This window comes from Phyllobates terribilis, unplaced genomic scaffold (assembly GCF_046119375.1).
Source record: "Phyllobates terribilis strain yellow unplaced genomic scaffold, ASM4611937v1 Scaffold_11__3_contigs__length_659146591, whole genome shotgun sequence".
Lineage (NCBI taxonomy): Eukaryota > Metazoa > Chordata > Amphibia > Anura > Dendrobatidae > Phyllobates > Phyllobates terribilis.
In genome coordinates, this window is record NW_027362771.1 from 438,862,311 (window position 1) to 438,883,198 (window position 20,888).

At 44.0% G+C, this 20,888-nt stretch overlaps 1 protein-coding gene and 1 non-coding gene across 4 annotated transcripts in view; one reads left to right on the forward strand and one right to left on the reverse strand.

Annotated features, from left to right (window-relative positions):
- POLG (DNA polymerase gamma, catalytic subunit) overlaps positions 1-1,159 on the reverse strand; it is an 82,295-nt gene extending 81,136 nt beyond the window's left edge. For 2 of the 3 annotated variants that reach the window (XM_073653255.1, XM_073653253.1), the window contains exon 1: positions 1,015-1,159. The gene's annotated coding sequence lies outside the window, so the exon portion shown is untranslated. The other variant, XM_073653254.1, reaches the window with a different exon arrangement.
- An 86-nt stretch (positions 1,160-1,245) lies between these two features.
- TRNAR-UCG (transfer RNA arginine (anticodon UCG)) lies at positions 1,246-1,318 on the forward strand. The gene has a single exon. It is a non-coding gene; the product is annotated as a tRNA-Arg (tRNA).
- The last annotated feature ends 19,570 nt before the right edge of the window (positions 1,319-20,888 follow it).

Below are 20,888 nucleotides of genomic sequence, written 5' to 3' on the forward strand. Positions count from 1 at the left end.
GTGGAGAGGGGTAGACATTCGGCACCCCCACCGATCAGCTGCTGGCCCCTCAAGCCAGATATAACCAGTGTGATGACGAGGCTGGGTCACACCGTGTAGTAGTCGCTCCCTGGTACTGAAGATCAGCTCCATTCGGATGCCAGGGCGCCAACGGTAACAAGAAGTGCAGAACCATTGGTGACATCTAAGTCACACGACAGAGGAGGACTATGATTGTAAAGTGGAATAAAGGGGCTTCTCGGGAACCAGGGCTCCTGGGCAGGCTCGTGCCATGGTAATCGCACAGTGTAAACAGGCTGATGATCACAGCGCTCGTTCGTCGGGTGAAATGGTCTATTGTGCTGCACCGAAGATCATTTCTCTCAGCAGCACAACCTCTGGTGTAACCAGGGCCCATTCTGCCGAGTACAATGGCCGCCTATGTGCACTGGACTATGACAGATCGTCCTGTGCGCGCCTGAAGCCGGTGTAAACAGGCTACTAAATGTCCTCTAACCGGCAGCCATTCGTATCACCCAGTGTGAATGGAGCCTAACTGTATGGTATAGCCTGGAGACGAGACAAGGGTCTGTAGCGCCGCCTGTAGGAAGAAGCAAGATTACAACGCCTTTCAAAGCCAGCGGACATGACGCCAGACCAGAACCATCTACAGCTGGAGGTTCGCGGTTCTGTTCCGGAGTTCTCGCCTCTAGTCAGCCCATAGTAGGAGCTTGGTTGCCAGGGCAACAAATGCTCTGACACATCTGCATCTGGACTCACTCACAGACTTAGGCCGCAGTGACGTCACAGCGCATCATAACGTCATCCAAATACTCTGCAAATACCACGTGACCAATCACCGCACAGGCCTGGCCGTCACCGGCTGCTGAGGCAGGTTACAAAGTAGTCTGCTCCTGTAAACACCGTGACATGTATAAGTCTGCAGCAGAGGAGCCGCGCTCGGTTCTGTGCCTGACGACCCCTCCTCCGCCGCCCATTACCGGCCACGTGTGGGTACAATGACGCTGCGGTTACCTCACTCTCCGCCGAGGCCTGTGAAGCCGGGGACTAAATTTAAACAGCTGCATGCGAAAGGGCATCGAGGAACGGCGACAGAGAGGGTCCAAGCGCAGGACGTTTGAAAACGCCGCAAGTTTGTTACGTAGTAATGATGAAGCTACGTAATGTGCACAGGGTGGAGTCAGAGCGACACCCAGCGGTGAATGAAGGTTAGATAGAGTAGACGTACGTGATGTGGTACGACAGGGCCGCGTGGCCTAATGGATAAGGCGTCTGACTTCGGATCAGAAGATTGCAGGTTCGAGTCCTGCCGCGGTCGTTTTTTTTATTTTTGATATATATCAGATTATCAGTTCATGTTCTTGATAAAATAAGCATTATCCGCATTCATTAACACCATGATCTCTTGGAAAGATGTCTGTTCTTTTATTTCTACCACTGTACACACTTCTGTCATTGGCAGGGTAGTTATTCAGGCAAGGTTACATTCCTTCTCTGTACATGAGCTGATGATGATTATTAATGATCAGAGCAATAAACTCTATTTGTCACTAAAGAAGCTGCATGGGACTGCTGGAAACTTGTCCATGAGCAGCTGCAGAGCAAATTGGACAGAATCCGCGCATTTCTATCTACTTGGCCATTTTCTCCGTGAGCCGTCATTTGCTCCAGGTGTTTCCATCAGGAATATATCAGCCACTTTATAATAATGACACCAGCTATAGATGATTTCAGATTTGTTTTTTGGGCGCATTAAAATAGTTTATTCTTTAGGCAACTATGTCAAAATAATACAAAATGTTATGTTCATTCCGGGTATAACTTGGCACTTTGGGAATAAACATTTAACTGATCATGGGTGTTGTCTTTTTAGCAAGAAAAAAAATATCTCTAAACCATAATTTAAAGGGTTGCCCAAATCTGCGTTCACATTTCGTCCTAGTGATAGTGGTATGTATGTTCCCTATCCTCATATGTATGTCCCCCATCCTGGTATATATGTTCCCCCATCCTGGTATGTATATACCTTATCCTGGGCCTCATCCTGGTATATATGTCTCCCATCCTGGTATATATGTTCCCCATCCTGGGATATATGTTCCCCATCCTGGGATATATGTCCCCTATCCTGGTATGTATGTTCCCCATCCTGGTATATATATCCCCCATCCTGGGATATATGTCCCCATCCTGGTATGTATGTTCCCCATCCTGGTATATATATCTCCCATCCTGGTATGTATGTTCCCCATTTTGGTATATACAGTACAGACCAAAATTTGGACACACCTCATTTAAAGATTTTTCTGTATTTTCATGACTTTGAAAATTGTACATTCACACTGAAGGCATCAAAACTATGAATTAACACATGTGGAATTATATACTTAACAAAAAAGTGTGAAACAATTGAAAATATGTCTTATATTCTAGCTTCTTCAAAGTAGCCACCTTTTGCTTTCATGACTGCTTTGCACACTCTTGGCATTCTCTTGATGAGCTTCAAGAGGTAGTCACCGGAAATGGTTTTCACTTCACAGGTGTGCCCTGTCAGGTTTAATAAGTGGGATTTCTTGCCTTATAAATGGGATTGGGACCATCAGTTGTGTTGTGCAGAAGTCAGGTGGATACACAGCTGATTGTCCTACTGAAAAGACTGTTTGAATTTGTATTATGGCAAGAAAAAAGCAGCTAAGTAAAGAAAAACGTGTGGCCATCATTACTTTAAGAAATGAAGGTCAGTCAATCCGAAAAATTTGGCAAACTTTGAAAGTGTCCCCAAGTGCAGTTGCAAAAACCATCAAGCGCTACAAAGAAACTGGCTCACATGAGGACCGCCCCAGGAAAGGAAGACCAAGAATCACCTCTGCTTCTGAGGATAAGTTTATCCGAGTCACCAGCCTCAGAAATGGCAGGTTAACAACAGCTCAGATTAGAGACCAGGTCAATTCCACACAGAGTTCTAGCAGCAGACACATCTCTTCAACAACTGTTAAGAGGAGACTTTGTGCAGCAGGCCTTCATGGTAAAATAGCTGCTAGGAAACCACTGCTAAGGACAGGCAACAAGCAGAAGATACTTGTTTGGGCTAAAGAACACAAGGAATGGACATTAGACCAGTGGAAATCTGTGCTTTGGTCTGATAAGTCCAAATTTGAGATCTTTGGTTCCAACCACCGTGTCTTTGTGCGACGTAGAAAAGGTGAACGGATGGACTCTACATGCCTGGTTCCCACCGTGAAGCATGGAGGAGGAGGTGCGATGGTGTGGGGGTGCTTTGCTGGTGACACTGTTGGGTATTTATTGAAAATTGAAGGCATACTGAACCAGCATGGCTACCACAGCATCTTGCAGCGGTATGCTATTCCATCCGGTTTGCGTTTAGTTGGACCATCATTTATTTTTCAACAGGACAATGACTCCAAACACACCTCCAGGCTGTGTAAGGGCTATTTGACCAAGAAGGAGAGTGATGGGGTGCTACGCCAGATGACCTGGCCTCCACAGTCACCAGACCTGAACCCAATCGAGATGGTTTGGGGTGAGCTGGACCGCAGAGTGAAGGCAAAAGGGCCAACAAGTGCTAAGCATCTCTGGGAACTCCTTCAAGATTGTTGGAAGACCATTTCCGGTGACTACCTCTTGAAGCTCATCAAGAGAATGCCAAGAGTGTGCAAAGCAGTCATGAAAGCAAAAGGTGGCTACTTTGAAGAACCTAGAATATAAGACATATTTTCAGTTGTTTCACACTTTTTTGTTAAGTACATAATTCCACGTGTTAATTCATAGTTTTGATGCCTTCAGTGTGAATGTACAATTTTCATAGTCATGAAAATACAGAAAAATCTTTAAATGAGAAGGTGTGTCCAAACTTTTGGTCTGTACTGTATGTCCCCCGTTCTGCTACTGTTTCTTAATGCATAGAAGAAAAAAAAATTCTACTCACCTTCCCTCTGCTCCATTGCCACGTGGCGGGCGTCGATGGGTCCCTCACCCGCACAGACCCAATTGTGATCACGACCTCTGCAATCATGATCGTTACATCCATGCAGAACACAATACCAATACTACAGTATTAACGCATATCACAGTTCACATAGTACAATACAACAATACGTGTGTTCTTCATGGGCAAGCGTGGGCATATTGTCAACCTCCTGACAGGTACACTGAGTTTTCTGTACAGATTTCCCCATAGACTTGCATTAGGTGCGGAAATTCCGTAGGTAAAAATCGTACATGCGTTTTTAGTGCGTTTCCGTGGTGGAAACACATCAAAAACACGTGTAATTCACAACTAAGCATGTCAATAAAGTTCTGTCAATGCCAAACACCAGGAAGTATCAAAAACAAAGCAGCTTTATTTAAAGCATGACACACCACAAAGAGACAACAAATTGCAGCATCAAAAACGTAATAAAAATAGAGCAAGTAATCTATTTTATCTAATAGGTGCAGAAATACCGCAGAAAATCTGCAACATCAAAAACTCACCAAATACTCATTATGGGAACATAACCTTAGAGAAAACATAGACAAAGGAGGAGGAATCCAGCGGTGAGACATCATTTCAGGTAAGTATATAAAACTTGACTTTTATTTCATCATTAAAAACATCCAAGAGCAGTAACTGGCTGTTCAGCAAGATAAAAAGGGATCGGGACAGACCTACGCTTTTCGGTGGTAAGCCTTATTCATGGTCGTAGAGAACACATGGTTTGTAAAGCCTCCCCTGCTTGCTCCAGTTGATCGACAGGTCTCTTCCTATGAACACACAATGGAGAGACCTGTTAATCACCCGCAGTGAGATGGGGAGAAGCTGGAGAGAAAGGCATCAGACTAATCAGGTCTCTCCTAATGGTTCTTGGCCCAATCTTCAAACTATGTTTTCTCTGAAACGCGGCAGTTTATCAGAGAACGTACCTGCCTGCAGTCGCACTGCCGCTGTCTGATTCCTGATGCCTGTGGTTCAGGGAGCATGAATCAGCTGACAGGTTCCCTTTAGTAAATCTGCCCTATTGTGCTTTCATTTTTTATCTACTTTCTAGATTGTCTTAATGCTGACATTAATGGCACATTGCTTCCTTGGTTTGCCTATTATAAACTGTGGACAAGCATTTGGCTACCAGAAATAGCCAAGTTGAGCCAAAACATAGCAGAAGGATTTTCTCTTTATTTATCCACGGTTCTAGCCATTTAATATATCAAATATCCACCTACTATACCTAGAACCTTGAGATCCCTATTAAAGGGGTTGGTCGGTCCAAACCGATAAGTCTGCAGTCACTTTGTGTGACTGCAGACTTATGAATCCCCCCAGGGCATACACTGTGCGCTGCGGGGATTCGCCGGTTTCTAACCCGGACCTTAGGGTATGAAACCGGCGAATCCTCGCGGCGCACAGTGCGTGCGCTTTGGGTATACATAAGTCTGCAGTCACACAGAGTGACTGCAGACTTATTGATTTGGACCGGACAACCCCTTTAATGTATTCTACAGGCCCATATGTTCCGGTTTCCTAGCACTTTGCTGATGTAGTCTCAAGATCTGTCACAATATATTAAATCTTTATATTGCTCTTGCTTATATTAGGTTCCTTACTCGCAGGAAAAAGGAAGTACAGGACAACCTCCCATGGATCCAGATAAAACACAAGTGTCGACCTTAGAAACATTGTCCTGTATTCTCAAAGGGAAACATTGTTATCATGCAAGCAGGTACAGATTTGAAAAAAATCAATCAGAAAATAGCATTATTGCTATGGACACTATATGGATTTTAGATTATTTATTTAAAAAGTGTTTTACTCAGAAAATAGTTTCCATCAAGGCAACCGCCTTCCCTATTGACATTGACTGATATTAAATGTCATCCATCTTTAAGGTTTACTAGTTTCCAGTACGTAATTTCCGGCTGGGTCTGGAGTTTGGAGATTTTTCTTTCTTGTTGTTCCTCTATGGTTTGGCGAAGTTTCTTTAGCTTTCTTAGAAGGTCCCCGTTGTGATGCAGGAGCTCTGTCTGGACTCTCTTTGCTTCCATTTGCTGTTTTTCTGCTGCTTCCACATCCGTTTGTATGCTTTTCAGTTCTTTTTCTAACACTTTGTACCTTCAATGTAAAACCAGCAAGATATGAGAGGATTTTACTATAAGATGCTATATGAAGTGCATAGGTAACAATGTGCCCAGGCCCTGGTGCCAGAGGTAGCCCAAAACCCTTCAGGCACAGAAGAGGGTATTGTAATTCTGGAGGTGTTGTTGCGGATTTTTCATTGGGGCTCAGGAACTTCAAGTTACACAACCGACTATAAGGAATGCATTGGTTTTACACGGCTTATGAAAGAAGGGTAAAGCATAAGTGATTTCCTTACTAAGATATGTTGACTTCACGTTTCGACCACATGTTTGTAACTTTATGGGGGTTCCATCTGAACCAACAAAAAAAATGGGATTTGGACATGCCCATTCTGGAGTCATAGACTTCAATTATTGAACGGAGTCCAAAACATGTAACCTTTACCTCCTTTTGAGCTTTTTCTATCTGTCTTTGAAGTTGGAAATAATAGTGCAGTAGAGTACGCCATTATTTATATCCTCAAAGACAGATATGGTGGGAAAAAAGCTCAAACTGTTTACAGTTTGAGCTCCATTTGGTAACTGAAATCTATGGCTCCGTCGGGGGCACGGCCGAATCTCATGTTTCAAAAGCTTAGATAGAACTCCTGACAATCACCATGGTATGGCTGAAATGCGTTGTGAACCTGGCCTTACCTAATATAAAGACGGGATACACCTTGCCTTCCCAAGCATCGAAATTCCAATGTAATCAATTGGGGAAGAAGTTTTTGACACTGGAGGCTGTATATGATATAATTGTTCCAAGGGTAAAATGCATTAGTGGAACCCGCATGCCACTCTTGCACACTCAGCATGACCATATATTACACGAGCGATGATTCTTTCTTCCGAGAGAATCAGATCGATTATGGTAATGACACTCGTCTCAAACTCTGATCAGAAGTTGGGCTGAGTGTCAGTTTACTGTGATCCGATTCTCTCACATGAGAGAATCATCTCACAGGTGTGGAGAAGACGGAGAACTTAATTTCTCCATCTTCTCCATTGTTTGTTCGGCATAAATCGGACTGCACTCGGACAACATCTGGGTGCAGTCTGATGTTTTACACGCACCCATAGACTTGAATGGGTGCGCATGATCCTACACTGCTCAAAAAAATAAAGGGAACACTTAAACAACAGAATATAACTCCAAGTTGAACAAACTTCTGTGAAATCAAACTGTCCACTTAGGACTCATTCATTTCAATAGATGCCATGTGATACTACATTTTCCCTGTAGACACCCAGAGCCTATCCTGGATAACAGCTATTCCTGAGGCTTGTGTATAGACAGGAGTGAGTTAGAGACCAGAGCTGCTGAATGCAGATGAATTTTGGTTTTGGTTCCTAGTGAAAAGAGGTTTTCTAAGACTATGTTCACAAGTTGCATTTTCTAAGCTTTTTTTTGTTGCACTTTTTTCTCCAGAAAAGCTGGAAATCCCACACACACAGCTTTTAATTTATATTTTTTTTATTTGAGCACTACATCGTTGTGAAAACCCCTAGCATGTACATTCTTTTTCAGCATTTTTGCTGCTTTTTCACTAATAAAAAGAAATGAGAAAGTGCAAAAACGCTGCCAAAAACACAGCAATAGCACTTGTTCTGTGCTTCTGAAGTATTTTTTGCAGCATTTGTGTTGAATAGAGCTAACTTTATTAACATGTATTGTAGACAAATCACACATGTCATCCTCCTGAAAAACACAGAGAAAAAATAAATCTATTTGCTGTGTTTTATATGCCATGCTTTTACTGCCAGGAGTGAAGATTTTGGCTTCAGAAATTAAAAACACAAAAATACCACGTGTGATCATACCCTAGTATTAGTTTATAAAACCTAATAGTGGGCCAGCTTCTTCTCTTTTCCCCAAATTACTAGGAAAACATTGAGGCCATTTAAGGCCACGTTCACACGTTCAGTATTTGGTCAGTAATTTACCTCAGTATTTGTAAGCCAGAACCAGGAGTGGGTGATAAATACAGAAGTGGTGACGAGTTTCTATTATACTTTTCCTCTGATTGTTCCACTCCTGGTTTGGCTTACAAATACTGATGTTAAATACTGACCAAATACTGAACGTGTGAACGTGACCTAACATATGTTCATAATCACCTTGTCAGATAAAGACGTGTCATATTCTCCATCACTGCACTAAGGGTTAAAGCTTCCTGGTGATAACCTCTTCTTAATTCATCTTCAAGAACATCCACCTGGACTCCAGGTTTCCATATCTTCTCTTTAAATGGAATATAGTCTACGTAAGAAATGGTGCAGAACATGAATATGATATAAGTGAAAGAATAACATATACTGAAATAAACAAACCTCTTGGGGCAATATGTAAGTATTTGACAGCTATATAACTTCTGCCATCAATAATTTCACTTTTCAGCTCTATTCAAATTATCAAAGGGGTCAAATAATAAAAGGAGTATGCCTTCATCTGTATCTGTCAGGCTTCATTCACACAACTGTATTTTTGCTCAGAGCCTTGTCTACAAAAAAACTGACATTACTCGGACCAAGGTTTTTCAATAGGGCTGTTCAGATGGCAATTCACAGCATGCAGTAGTCTTCTCCGTGTTTAGGATGAGATTCGCCCAATCAAGTCTATTTGTGTGCAAAAAAAAGCAAAACGGATCCCATATGTATCAACCATTTAGCTTCCAATTTTTAATGATACATTGTGATTAATTCTAACATATCAATCCCCTATAATAGGATTAATTAGATATTCATTAGAAACTATACTTCAAAAACAGAACAGTAAAGACAAACAACACGCAATAAAAAGACCCTGTGAAGAGCAGAGAAAGTGGCACTTATATGATATAGCTCTACATGATACCAGGCAAAAAATATCGGGCACAATAAATACCCTACAACCCTTATAGGGGCTACGCCCCCCACAACAGTGTGTAATGTGACGTGGGGTGGTAGCTGTGGGCGAGGTACTCGTGTTCTATGTCCAGGCATGCTACAGGAAAATGGGGGTCCTGGATGGCTGTATGGACTTTGCAGTGACTTCGGATAGAACCAGGTGTTGTAAAATTCAGTGCAGGAGACCACTACCCAATAATAAACTGTCTTTTACTGAACAAAAATGTGGGGAGGAGCATGTACAGGGGATAGCGGGTACAAAACTTCATGGACGTTTCGCTTAAAACACAGAGCATCTTCATACACATTCTGTAACTTCCTGAGCTCATTTCGCTTTCTGTCCATTAAACTCTCTCTCTTGCTTCACCACCAGCCAGCACAACACTTCAGGAGCCTCCCTAGTCTCCAACAACAGCATCACTAACCAATAAGAGAGTCCTATTTCTCTACCCGCTTTTCTGCATGCTTTTCCTCTTAGGGGAGCAACTTGTGCCACCAGGGTCGGACTGGGGTGCAGCTGTGCGCACGACCCCGGGTCCCCTGGGAGCCTGTGCGCCCTCCCCCGGCTGTGGAGGCCTGTTCGCGCTCTCCCCCCGCCTGTGCGGGCCTGTGCGCACTCTCCCCTAGCTGTGGGGGCCTGTGCGCGTTCCGGCCGGCTGAGGAATCCTGTGCGCGCTCTCCACCAGCTGTGGGGGCCTGTGCGCGCTTCCCCTGGCTGAGTAATCCTGTGTGCGCCCATGATCCTCAAAAGGTCTCGCCGCCGTGTGTGCTCCACCAGCTGTGGAGACCTGTGCGTGACCAGGCGCTTCAAAAGAGCCCACAGCCCTACACGTGACCCTTGCTTCCCAGGCCCAGACCGCCACTTTCCTGCGTGTTGCGCGCCCCTGCACTTTTAAAGGGCCCACAGCCACAAATATATGTATATAATCCTATTTCTATTCCCTCTCTCCTCTCCTCAGCAAGGGCCCACTGGGGATTTCCCTGATACCCCGCCAGGCCAGTCCAACCCTGTGTACCACTATTGCTGTTACTTAGATTCTCTGCTTGGTGACGCTGTTATGATCTGCAAACAAGAACTAAGGAAAGAAGGGGAAAGCTTTTCCTACAGTAAGACTAAGCTGAATCCCTACGATGTAGCGGACTGCCTGTTCCTAGCGAACAGACCCGCCTTAGTCATAGGCTAGTCTGAACCTGTAAAATAAAGGGAAGGGGTCCCTAAAAGAACTAAGGACTGGAACAAAAATGGGACACCTCCTAAACAGAGAAAGTTGTTGCAGAAAACAAAAGATAAACTGACAAAAAGGTACTAGAGGTCCCAAAGGACCAAGCGAACTGAGAGATATAGGCACTGAAGTACCTGGCTAGCAAAACAGTCAAACAACACTGAAGTCCAGCACAGCCAAAAAGGCGGAGCTGGAATATAAAGGCAGATGTTCACGTGACCGCAAAACACAAGATGGAAAAAACAAACAGGAGGGTTCTAACAGACGCATTGGAACTACTGCACGGGGTACTCTATCTTCGTCCCACTTTCCTTCTCAGCGCTGCTCCGTTGTTTGACTGTCGGATACCGCCATACCGTTCCACTTGGCTTCCTGCCCCAGACATCGGCTCCAGAGAATCACTCACTCCTTCTTACACTTTTCCTTGTCTCTCTCATGCTATCCATTGCCTTGGTCTCCGCTCACTTTAGGGACATCCAATTCATGCGACCACGCTGAGTACTCAGCCGAAAGTCTGCTCTAGCTGCAAGCTAGACCCTATCTGCCTTCCTGATAGGAAACTGTCTCTGTCTCCCTCTTAGCCCTTCCCACTACTGTGCCTAGTAACTACCTGTGGCTGGGCACAACCTATCACTAATAACGCACATTACTAAACAAATTGTATATCAAACTACATTGCAAAAATACACATGTTCTCAAGGGGAACATGGGCAGAACTTCCATCTTTTTACAACTTCCCAATTAAAATGCATTTTGGGGGTGACGTACTCCCTTTCAAGCAGATCAAGAGCAGCATAGCTCCATATAATGTGTAGTGGCCTTTCCTGGGTACTGCAGATCAGCTCTTATTCACTTCAATAGGAGGTGAGCTGCAGAACCTGGGAAACAGTCAACAGGGCTGTGTGGTCCCTGAGAGACCTCCAACAATACTGCGAAGAGGTCATTAATATCTTAAGCCTGGAAAAGCCATCTAAGGTGTTAATTAGATTTAACCTGTAACATTTACCAGTACTGTGGTGACTGACGTCAGTAAGTTGTCTTCTATAGTGAGACTTCATCATTGCTAAAACAAGAAATAGATTTGTTGTTAGACTACAGACTCTTAGTCACAGAAATATAGCAGTTCATACTGTTCATCTAGGCAAGGATGCAAGGAAACAAAGCTTAACTCCTCTAACAATGTGCGTTTTATTTTTCAATATGTCGTTGTGTGTTTTTGTTCAGTTACATCACTTTTATTTCTATGTAGTGTCCGAATGAAGAGGAAATATTGACATCTCCATATGTCATAAAATAAAAACACATTACATGGGGTGTCCTTACTTTTTCACCTGACTGTATCTGTCCAAGGAAAGTAGTGTACAGTGCTGACAACTGCAAGGTATACGATCTACATTAAAAATGCATTTAACACATTAAACATAACAAAGAATTTAGCGAAACAACAGATAAGAAATGCTACTACTCACGGACTAGTTGCAGGACTCGGGCAGTGTCTGTCTCTGATGGTGTACAGTATATAGTGAGATGGTAATGGGAGCAGCTATGGTTGCTAGGTCACTGGAGTACACAGAGGCAGAGGAGGCAGAGAAGGGTAGTCATTAGTCATCCACATATACAGTAATTAGTCACTAAGATTATTACTAACCAAGGCAGGATGCAAATCATATCTTATGTTTTCCAGAGTGCATTGATGTGTACATATACAGTATATATCCTAATTGCATGGGTTCCTAAGGGTGTGCTACGTCCGGGCGTCCACCTAAAAATGATGCACGGCACAGCCCACATTCGCTCTGCTGACACCATTAGGCTATGTTCACACATGTTGGGTTTTTCAGCGTCAAAAATCTGCAGCAAAACGTAATCTCTGGCAGGAAATCAGCTGTGTCAAAAATGCAGGCTTTGCTGTGTTTTTTCAGCGTTTTTTCAGCGGTTTTTTCATTGTCCTTCTGTCTCTATTTATGTATGTGCATAAAGTTCTGTGAAAAAAAAAAACATTCTATTTTGCCATCAGAAACGCTGATGCAAATTTTGGTGCGTTTTTCATGCGCTTAATCAGCCTATTCCTAGGGGTGAAAAAATGCTGAAAAAACACTGAAAGAAGTGACATGCCCTATTTTCCAAAAACCCAACCAAGGCACAAAATACTCAGCAAAAAAAAAAAACAGATGTGTGAACAGAGAATTCTGGTTTCTCACAGACTTTGCTGGTACTGCAAAACGTAGCTGAAAATTTGCATAAAAATTTGCATAAAAATCTGCAGGAAAATACGCTGCAAAGCACAACGTGTGTGAACATAGCCTAATAGTCTATGGCCCATTCGGCGCATTCGTCCAAATCCAGTTTGCGGGGGGATGGGATTCAGACACAAGCCAAGACAGGACCTGTTGTCTTTTAAGCTAGTGATTGATTGTTAATGAGTTAAATCTGTGCAGATCTAAGCAGATACGTCCCTATATATTGAGACTTAGTTAAGGGGAGGCATTTATGCGGGGGCATTTATGCATATAGCATTTATGCATACTTTATCGAAGTGCCATAATTTAGCAAAGTGCCCTGGCAGTTAGAAAATGGCAGTTGGGCAGGAGACAGGTAAGACATGCAAGACAATTAAACAAACTTGCTTCCAGGTCATCTTTTTGGCAAACAGTATTCACCATTTGTATCTGTGCCATTTATACTCTGGTTGCTACAATCATCCACATTCACCGTTCTCCCACAAATGCGGCACACTTCATCCATATTAATCCCTCACTCCTCTCTTCTCCTATGTACAGTTGTCATGCTCTCTTCACAATGTTATACCACGCAGATCCATTCATTCCCACCATACAACGCAGGAAACGCTCTCACAAATCACTCAATCATCTGCTCACTCTCTGTATCTTCCTTCTATTAGTCGCAGGTGATATTTCTCCCAACCCAGGACCCTCCAGTAATAATAACACTAACTCTTTCCCTGTTACATTCAGAAACCCTGCTAATCTCATTAATATTCCCTGCATATCTTCTGTCTCATTCAACTGTGCCCTTTGGAATGCACGCTCAGCTTGTAATAAACTCTCTTACATCCATGACTTTTTCCTCTCTAATTCCCTCAACCTTCTGGCTCTCACTGAAACCTGGATCCAGCAGTCGGACACCACCGCCGCTGCAGCTCTCTCCTATGGTGGCCTACATTTCTCTCATACCCCGCGACCTGACAACAGATCAGGTGGAGGTGTTGGTCTGCTTCTTTCAACAAAATGTACTTTTCAGGTTATCCCCCCTGTACCCTCCCTTATCTTCCCGTCCTTTGAGGCCAACACAGTCAGACTCTACCGGCCCTTCTCCCTGCGAGTGGCGGTTGTCTATCGCCCCCCAGGTCCCCTCCGTCAATTCCTGGATCACTTTGCTGCCTGGCTTACAAATTTTCTATCCTGCGACATCCCCACGATAATCATGGGAGACTTTAACATCCCAATTGGCGATCCTCTTTCCCCATCTGCCACGCATCTTTTATCATTAACCTCCTCCTTCGGCCTTTCACAGCTTGCTAATTCTCCTACACATGAGGACGGGAACACATTGGACCTGATCTTCTCCCGGCTTTGCTCAGTACATGACTTTACTAACTCTCCCCTTCCACTCTCTGACCATAATCTTCTTTCATTCTCTGTCAAGAACTGTGACTCTACTCAAGACACTCCCACCGTCCACACTTATAGAAATTTACGCGCCATTAACACCCAGAAATTTATAAAAAGGTTGCAATCATCATTGGCCCCAATCTCCTCCCTCTCATGTCCCGAATCTGCATTGAAGCATTATAACAAAATAATGCTATGCGCCCTGGATGAAGCCGCACCTCCTACACAAAGAACAATTCGGCATAGACGGCGACAACCCTGGCACACGCCTCAAACACGTCTTCTCCAGAGGTACTCCAGGTGCGCTGAACGGCTGTGGAGAAAATCAAATCTGCCCGAAGATTTCCTCCACTATAAATTTATGCTGAAAACATATAACTCTGCCCTTCACCTCTCCAAACAAACCTACTTTAACAACCTCATCATCTCACTTTCCAATAATCCTAAACGACTCTTTGACACGTTTCATTCTCTCCTCAATCAAACAGCACAGGCCCCGACCACCGACCTCAGCGCTGACGATCTGGCTAACTATTTCAAAGAAAAAATTGACCATATCCGACAGGAAATTTTCTCCCAATCCCCAAATGTTATGCATGCTCCCCCCCGCCACATTGTATCTTGCTCATTTTCTGACTTCGAACCAGTCACGGAAGATGAAGTGATCAGGCTCCTTGCATCTTCTCGCCCTACCACCTGCACCAGCGACCCTATTCCCTCACATCTCCTTCAGTCCCTTGCTCCAGCTGTCACCTCTCACCTAACTAAAATTTTCAACCTTTCCCTCTCATCTGGTATCTTTCCCTCTTCTTTTAAACACGCCAGCATACAACCATTACTTAAAAAACCATCCCTCGACCAGAACTGCACGGCCAACTACAGACCTGTTTCCAATCTTCCCTTTATCTCTAAACTCCTGGAACGCCTGGTCCACTCCCATCTAATCCGCTATCTCTCAGACAACTCTCTTCTTGACCCTTTACAATCTGGTTTCCGCTCTTTACATTCTACTGAAACTGCCCTCACTAAAGTCTCTAATGATCTACTAACAGCTAAATCTAATGGTCACTACTCCCTGCTGATTCTCCTGGATCTCTCTGCAGCATTCGACACTGTGGATCATCAGCTCCTCCTCACTATGCTCCGCACTATTGGCCTCAAGGACACGGTTCTCTCCTGGTTCTCCTCTTATCTCTCTGACCGCTCCTTCTCTGTGTCTTTTGCCGGCTCCTCCTCCTCCCTACTTCCTCTTACTGTCGGGGTTCCTCAAGGATCAGTCCTAGGCCCCCTTCTTTTCTCCTTATACACCGCTCCTATTGGACAAACAATCAGTAGATTCGGTTTTCAGTACCATCTCTATGCTGATGACACCCAATTATACACCTCTGCTCCGGACATCACCCCTGCATTACTACAAAAGACCAGTGATTGTCTTTCTGCTGTGTCTAACATTATGTCCTCCCTCTACCTAAAACTGAATCTGTCAAAAACTGAACTACTCGTCTTTCCTCCCTCCATTAATCTACCTGTGCCCGATATTGCCATCTCCGTTTGTGGCTCAACCATTACTCCCCAGCTACAAGCCCGCTGTCTTGGGGTCATTTTTGATTCAGATCTTTCTTTCACTCCTCACATCAAATCACTCGCTCGTTCATGTCATCTACACCTCAAAAACATCTCAAGAATCAGGACTTTTCTCACCTTTGACTCGGCAAAAACTCTTACTGTCGCTCTTATTCATTCTCGTCTTGACTATTGCAACGCTCTACTAATCGGTCTCCCTCTTACTAAACTCTCCCCTCTCCAATCCGTCCTGAACGCAGCAGCCAGGATCATATTCCTCGCCAACCGCTACTCAGATGCCTCTTCCCTGTGCCAGTCATTGCATTGGTTGCCCATCCAATATAGAGTTCGTTTTAAACTTATCACGCTTACCCACAAAGCGCTCCATGCTTCAGTACCCCCCTACATCTCCTCCCTTGTCTCAGTCTACCACCCTACACGTGCCCTCCGTTCTGCAAATGACTTGAAACTAAAATCCTCCATAATCCGAACTTCCCACTCCCGTCTCCAAGATTTCTCGCGTGCTGCGCCAATTCTCTGGAATGCACTACCCAGGACAGTTCGATTAATTCCCAATACCCACAGTTTCAAGCGAACCCTAAAAACACATTTCTTTAGACTGGCGTATCACCTAAACACACTCTGTCCATCCCAGCTTTCCCCCATATTAAAATCTTCTTCAACTTCGGGTTCAAACCAACCATGCACATAAAAGCCTCTGTCAGGACTGCACACATACTGGCTGGCGACCAGTCCATGTATTATTATTTATCCTATTCAGTATATCAAGGCTGCATTATACAATATATGTACTTTTTACCTTTTGTGTCTCCCCCACTTCCTCATAGACTGTAAGCTCGAGAGCAGGGCCCTCACTCCGTTCGATATGAGATATGCTTATTCTGTATTGTCTGTATAAGTCCCCCCTAAAATTTGTAAAGTGCTGCGGAATATGTTGGCGCTATAAAAATAAACTATTATTATTATTATTATTATTATAGGACCGACGGACGTGAAGATAAGCGCAATGTGAAAGCACCCTAAGTGGAACATTTACATCTAAACAGAGGCTGAGCTAGGGGTTCAGCTTGAGAATGGGGGAGGGGTGAAACATCGGAGTGGTCTCCTAACCAGGTAACCATGTTTATAATGGAAAACCATAGCAGATTACCAGGCTGGTATCGCAAATAAATCTCTATAGAAAGACAAACACTAATATTACCACCATATGGTGACCATATAGTGGTAGATACCAGTCCTGCAGAACATATTACAGATTACAGTGCAGTTATAGATGGTGACTTACAGCTGATGTTCCTTCTGATTGAGTTGTTCACTTTTCCCGTCTTTTCCATCTTAACCAGACTGACTGGGCAACTCCTTTCAGCCACGATGCGTCTGCAGATATTACAACAAAGACATTTGGCTTCTCACACACTCAGCACCGTCCCCATCCATTCCCAACCTACACAAACTCCTTATCCCACTATCATCCCAATGTTGAGCTGCTGCCACATTTGTCCCTGTTACTGCACTAGCTGAGTAACACAAAAAAGTGCTCCTCTTACTGCTCCACGTAATAATACCCATCATTGTGTCCCATAAAACGTAAAATGCCTCGTTTGTGCCCTCTAGATGTGAAAATTGTCCCCTCTGAAAATATTAATGCCCTCTGCAAGTGCACTGAGTCTCCTCATGTACAGATCTCCAATACATAGTATAATGCCCCCCCACACTGTATGATGGCCCCCAAAGTAGTCCCCACATTAGTTCCCACACTGTATTATGGCTTCCTCAGCAGTCCTCACACTGTATTATGGCCCCCACAGTAGTACCCACATGTATTATGGTCCCCAGAGTAGTCTATACACTGTATGATGGCCCCCACAGTAGTCTCCACCCCAGAGGCAAATAGAGAAGAGAACCCTGTGCAAGAACAGTATATGGACCCTTCGCAATCCAATAATGTGTCTGTGACAAAATGATTACTGCTTTGGAGGGGGATGTGACTGTAGGCCCCATACCTCTTGGGCCCATGTGCAGCTTATTGCCCAAATGGTATGTCCGCCCATGCTTCACACTGTGTGATGTCCCCACATTAGTCCCCACGCTGTATGATGGCCCCACAGTAGTCCCCAAACTGTATGATGACCTCCACAGTAGTCTCCAAACTCTGTGATGGTCCTCAACATAGCCCACGCCCTGTATGATGGTCCCCACAGGAGTCCCTACACTGTACCATGGCCCCAACACTATATTTTGGCCCACATGTTATTCTCTACATTGTATGATGGCCTCTAAAGTAGTCCTCACACAGTATGATGGTGCCCACAATAGTCCTTATGCTGTACGATGCCCCCACAGTAGTGCCCACACTGTATGATGTCCCCCACAGTAGTTCCCATATTGTATGATAGCCTCCACAATAGTCCCCATACAGCAAGATGAACCCCACAGTAGTTCTCACACTGTAATATGATCCCCACAGTAGTTCCCACACTGTATGATGCCTCAACAGTAGTCCCCACACAGTATGATGGCCTACACAGTAGTCCTCACACTGTAAATTGACCCCCACAGCAAACCCCACACTGTAAAATGCCCCCCCACAGAAGTCCCCACACTTTAAAATGTCCCCACAGTGGTCCCCACACTGTAAAATGGCCCCCACAGTAGACCTTACACTGTAAAATGGCCCCCATAGTAGTCCCCACACTGTAAAATGCCCCCCACAGTACTCCCCACACTGTAAAATGGTCCACACAGTAGTTCACACAATGTAAAATGGTCCCCACAGTAGTCCCCACAATGTAAAATGGCTCCCGCAGTAGTCCCCACACTGTAAAATGGCCCCACAGTAGTTCCCACACTGTATGTTGCCTCAACAGTAGTCCCCACACAGTATGATGGCCCCCACAGCAATCCCCACACTCTAAAATGCCCCCCACAGAAGTCCCCACACTTTAAAATGTCCACACAGTAGTAACCACACTGTAAAATGGCCCCCACAGTAATCTCTAAACTCTAAAATGGCCCCCATAGTAGTCCCCACACTGTAAAATGTCCCCCACCGTACTGCCCACACTGTAAAATGGTCCACACAGTAGTCCACACAATGTAAAATGGTCCCCACAGTAGTCCACACAATGTAAAATGGCTCCCACAGTAGTCCCCACACTGTAAAATGTCCCCACAGTAGTCCCCACACTGTAAAATGGCCACCATAGTAGTCCCCACACTGTAAAATGTCCCCCACAGTACGCCTCACACTGTAAAATGGTCCACACAGTAGTCCACACAATGTAAAATGGTCCCCACAGTAGTCCCCAGAATGCAAAATGGCTCCCACAGTAGTCCACACACTGTAAAATGGACCCCTCCGTAGTCACCACACTGTAAAATGGCCCCCACAGTAGTCCCTACACTGTATGATGCCCCCACAGTCCCTCTATAAATACTATTAAAATAAACCATAAACATCATATACTCCCTAATCCAGAATCTTGGCAAGTCCACCGGCAGACTGCGGAAAGGCGCGGACAGACCAACAAGGTGATGTCATTACACTGGGGCAAGCACTGGACGTCAGAGTTCAGGCGTGATGACGTCAACATGTCGCTCCACTCCTGTCCTTGACTTACACCATGAATCACCTTACCGTAATGTTAGACAGATATCGATTCGTTTGTACAACAAAAACTAATGTCTGAATGAAACCTAAATTGGGGATGTGTCCCTGCACAGTTTCACACTATGTAATCTGTGCATGCAAAGAGAAAGGGGCATATTCCTTTTTAAAGCCCTAAATGCAAAGTTGGTTCACCAAAGGTGAGCCAAGATTTTAATTTCATGTCTACATGTACAGATCAAAGCTCTAAAATATGCAGCAAATTTTAATTCAGAAGATTATTTGAGGTAGTTACAAAATTTCCCTCGATCCATGTACATCTGCATATACAGTATGTGTGGGCAATGGTGGAGAAAGTAGAACATACTGTATAGTATGGGGTAGTTTAATGGAATTTTCACTATTTACTAGGTTTTATTAATATTTGAATTATGCCTTTTCTGACTGATTATTGTCTTTTTTTATCTAATATTAACAGGTTAGTGTAATAGGTACATGGAGAATATTATGTATAATGTCATTAGTCTTAGTACAAAACGTGAAACATCTTCTTGGAAGACAAAATATAATAAAGAAATAGCATAAAGGCGTGCAATTTGGCCCGTAATATGGTGTGATAATTGGGAGTTGTAGTTCCTCAACAGCTGGCCAGCTAAAGTGTACAGTACAGCATTCTATTATGCTATTGCACACAATTTTTGCATGTTATGACAGACGATATGGTTGATAACCACCAAAAAAGGAAACAAGTTTAGAGACCTTTCGACTCTCTTGACATGTATATTTAAGTGATGATTTGTATTCTCCATTAAAGGGGTTGTCCGGTCCAAATCGATAAGTCTGCAGGCACTCTATGTGACTGCAAACTTATGAATCCCCCCAGAGCACACACTGTGCATTTTAGGGATTCGTAGGTTTCTGAGCCGGGACCAGTGGGTATGTACAGTAAGGAAAATAAGTATTTGATACACTACCGATTTTGCAAGTTTTCCCACCTACAAAGAATGGAGAGGTCTATAATTTTTTCGTAGGTACACTTCACCTGTGAGAGACAGAATCTAAAAATAAAAAACAAAAAATCACATTGTATGTTTTTTACATAATTAAATTGCATTTTATTGCATGAAATAAATGTTTGATCACCTACTAACCAGCAAGAATTCTGGTTCTCACAGACCTGTTAGTTTTTCTTTAAGAAGCCCTCCTACTCTGCACTCATTACCTGTATTAATTACACTTGAACTCGTTACTTGTATAAAAAACACCTGTCCACACAATCAATCAATCAATCACACTCCAACCTCTCCACCATAGCCAAAGACCAAAGAGCTGTCTAAGGACACCAGGGATAAAATTGTAGACCTACACAAGGCTGGGATGAGCCAAAGGACAATACGCAAGCAGCTTAGTGAGAAGGCAACAACGGTTGGCACAATTATTAGAGAATGGAAGAAACACAAGATGACTGTCAATCTTCCTCGGTCTGGGGCTCCATGCAAGATCTTGCCTTGTGGGGTAAGGATGATTCTGAGAGTCAGCCCAGAACTACATGGAAGGACCTGGTCAATGACCTGAAGAGAGCTGGGACCACAGTCTCAAACATTACTGTTGGTAACACACTATGCCGTCATGGATTAAAATCCTGCAGGGCACACAAGATCCCCCTGCTCATGCCAGCGCATGTCCAGGCCCATTTGAAGTTCTCCAGTGACCATCTGGATGATCCAGAGGAGGCATGGGAAAAGGTCATGTGGTCAGATGAGACCAAAATAGAACTTTTTGGTATCAACTCTACTCACCGTGTTTGGAGGAAGAAGAAGGATGAGAACAACCCCAAGAACA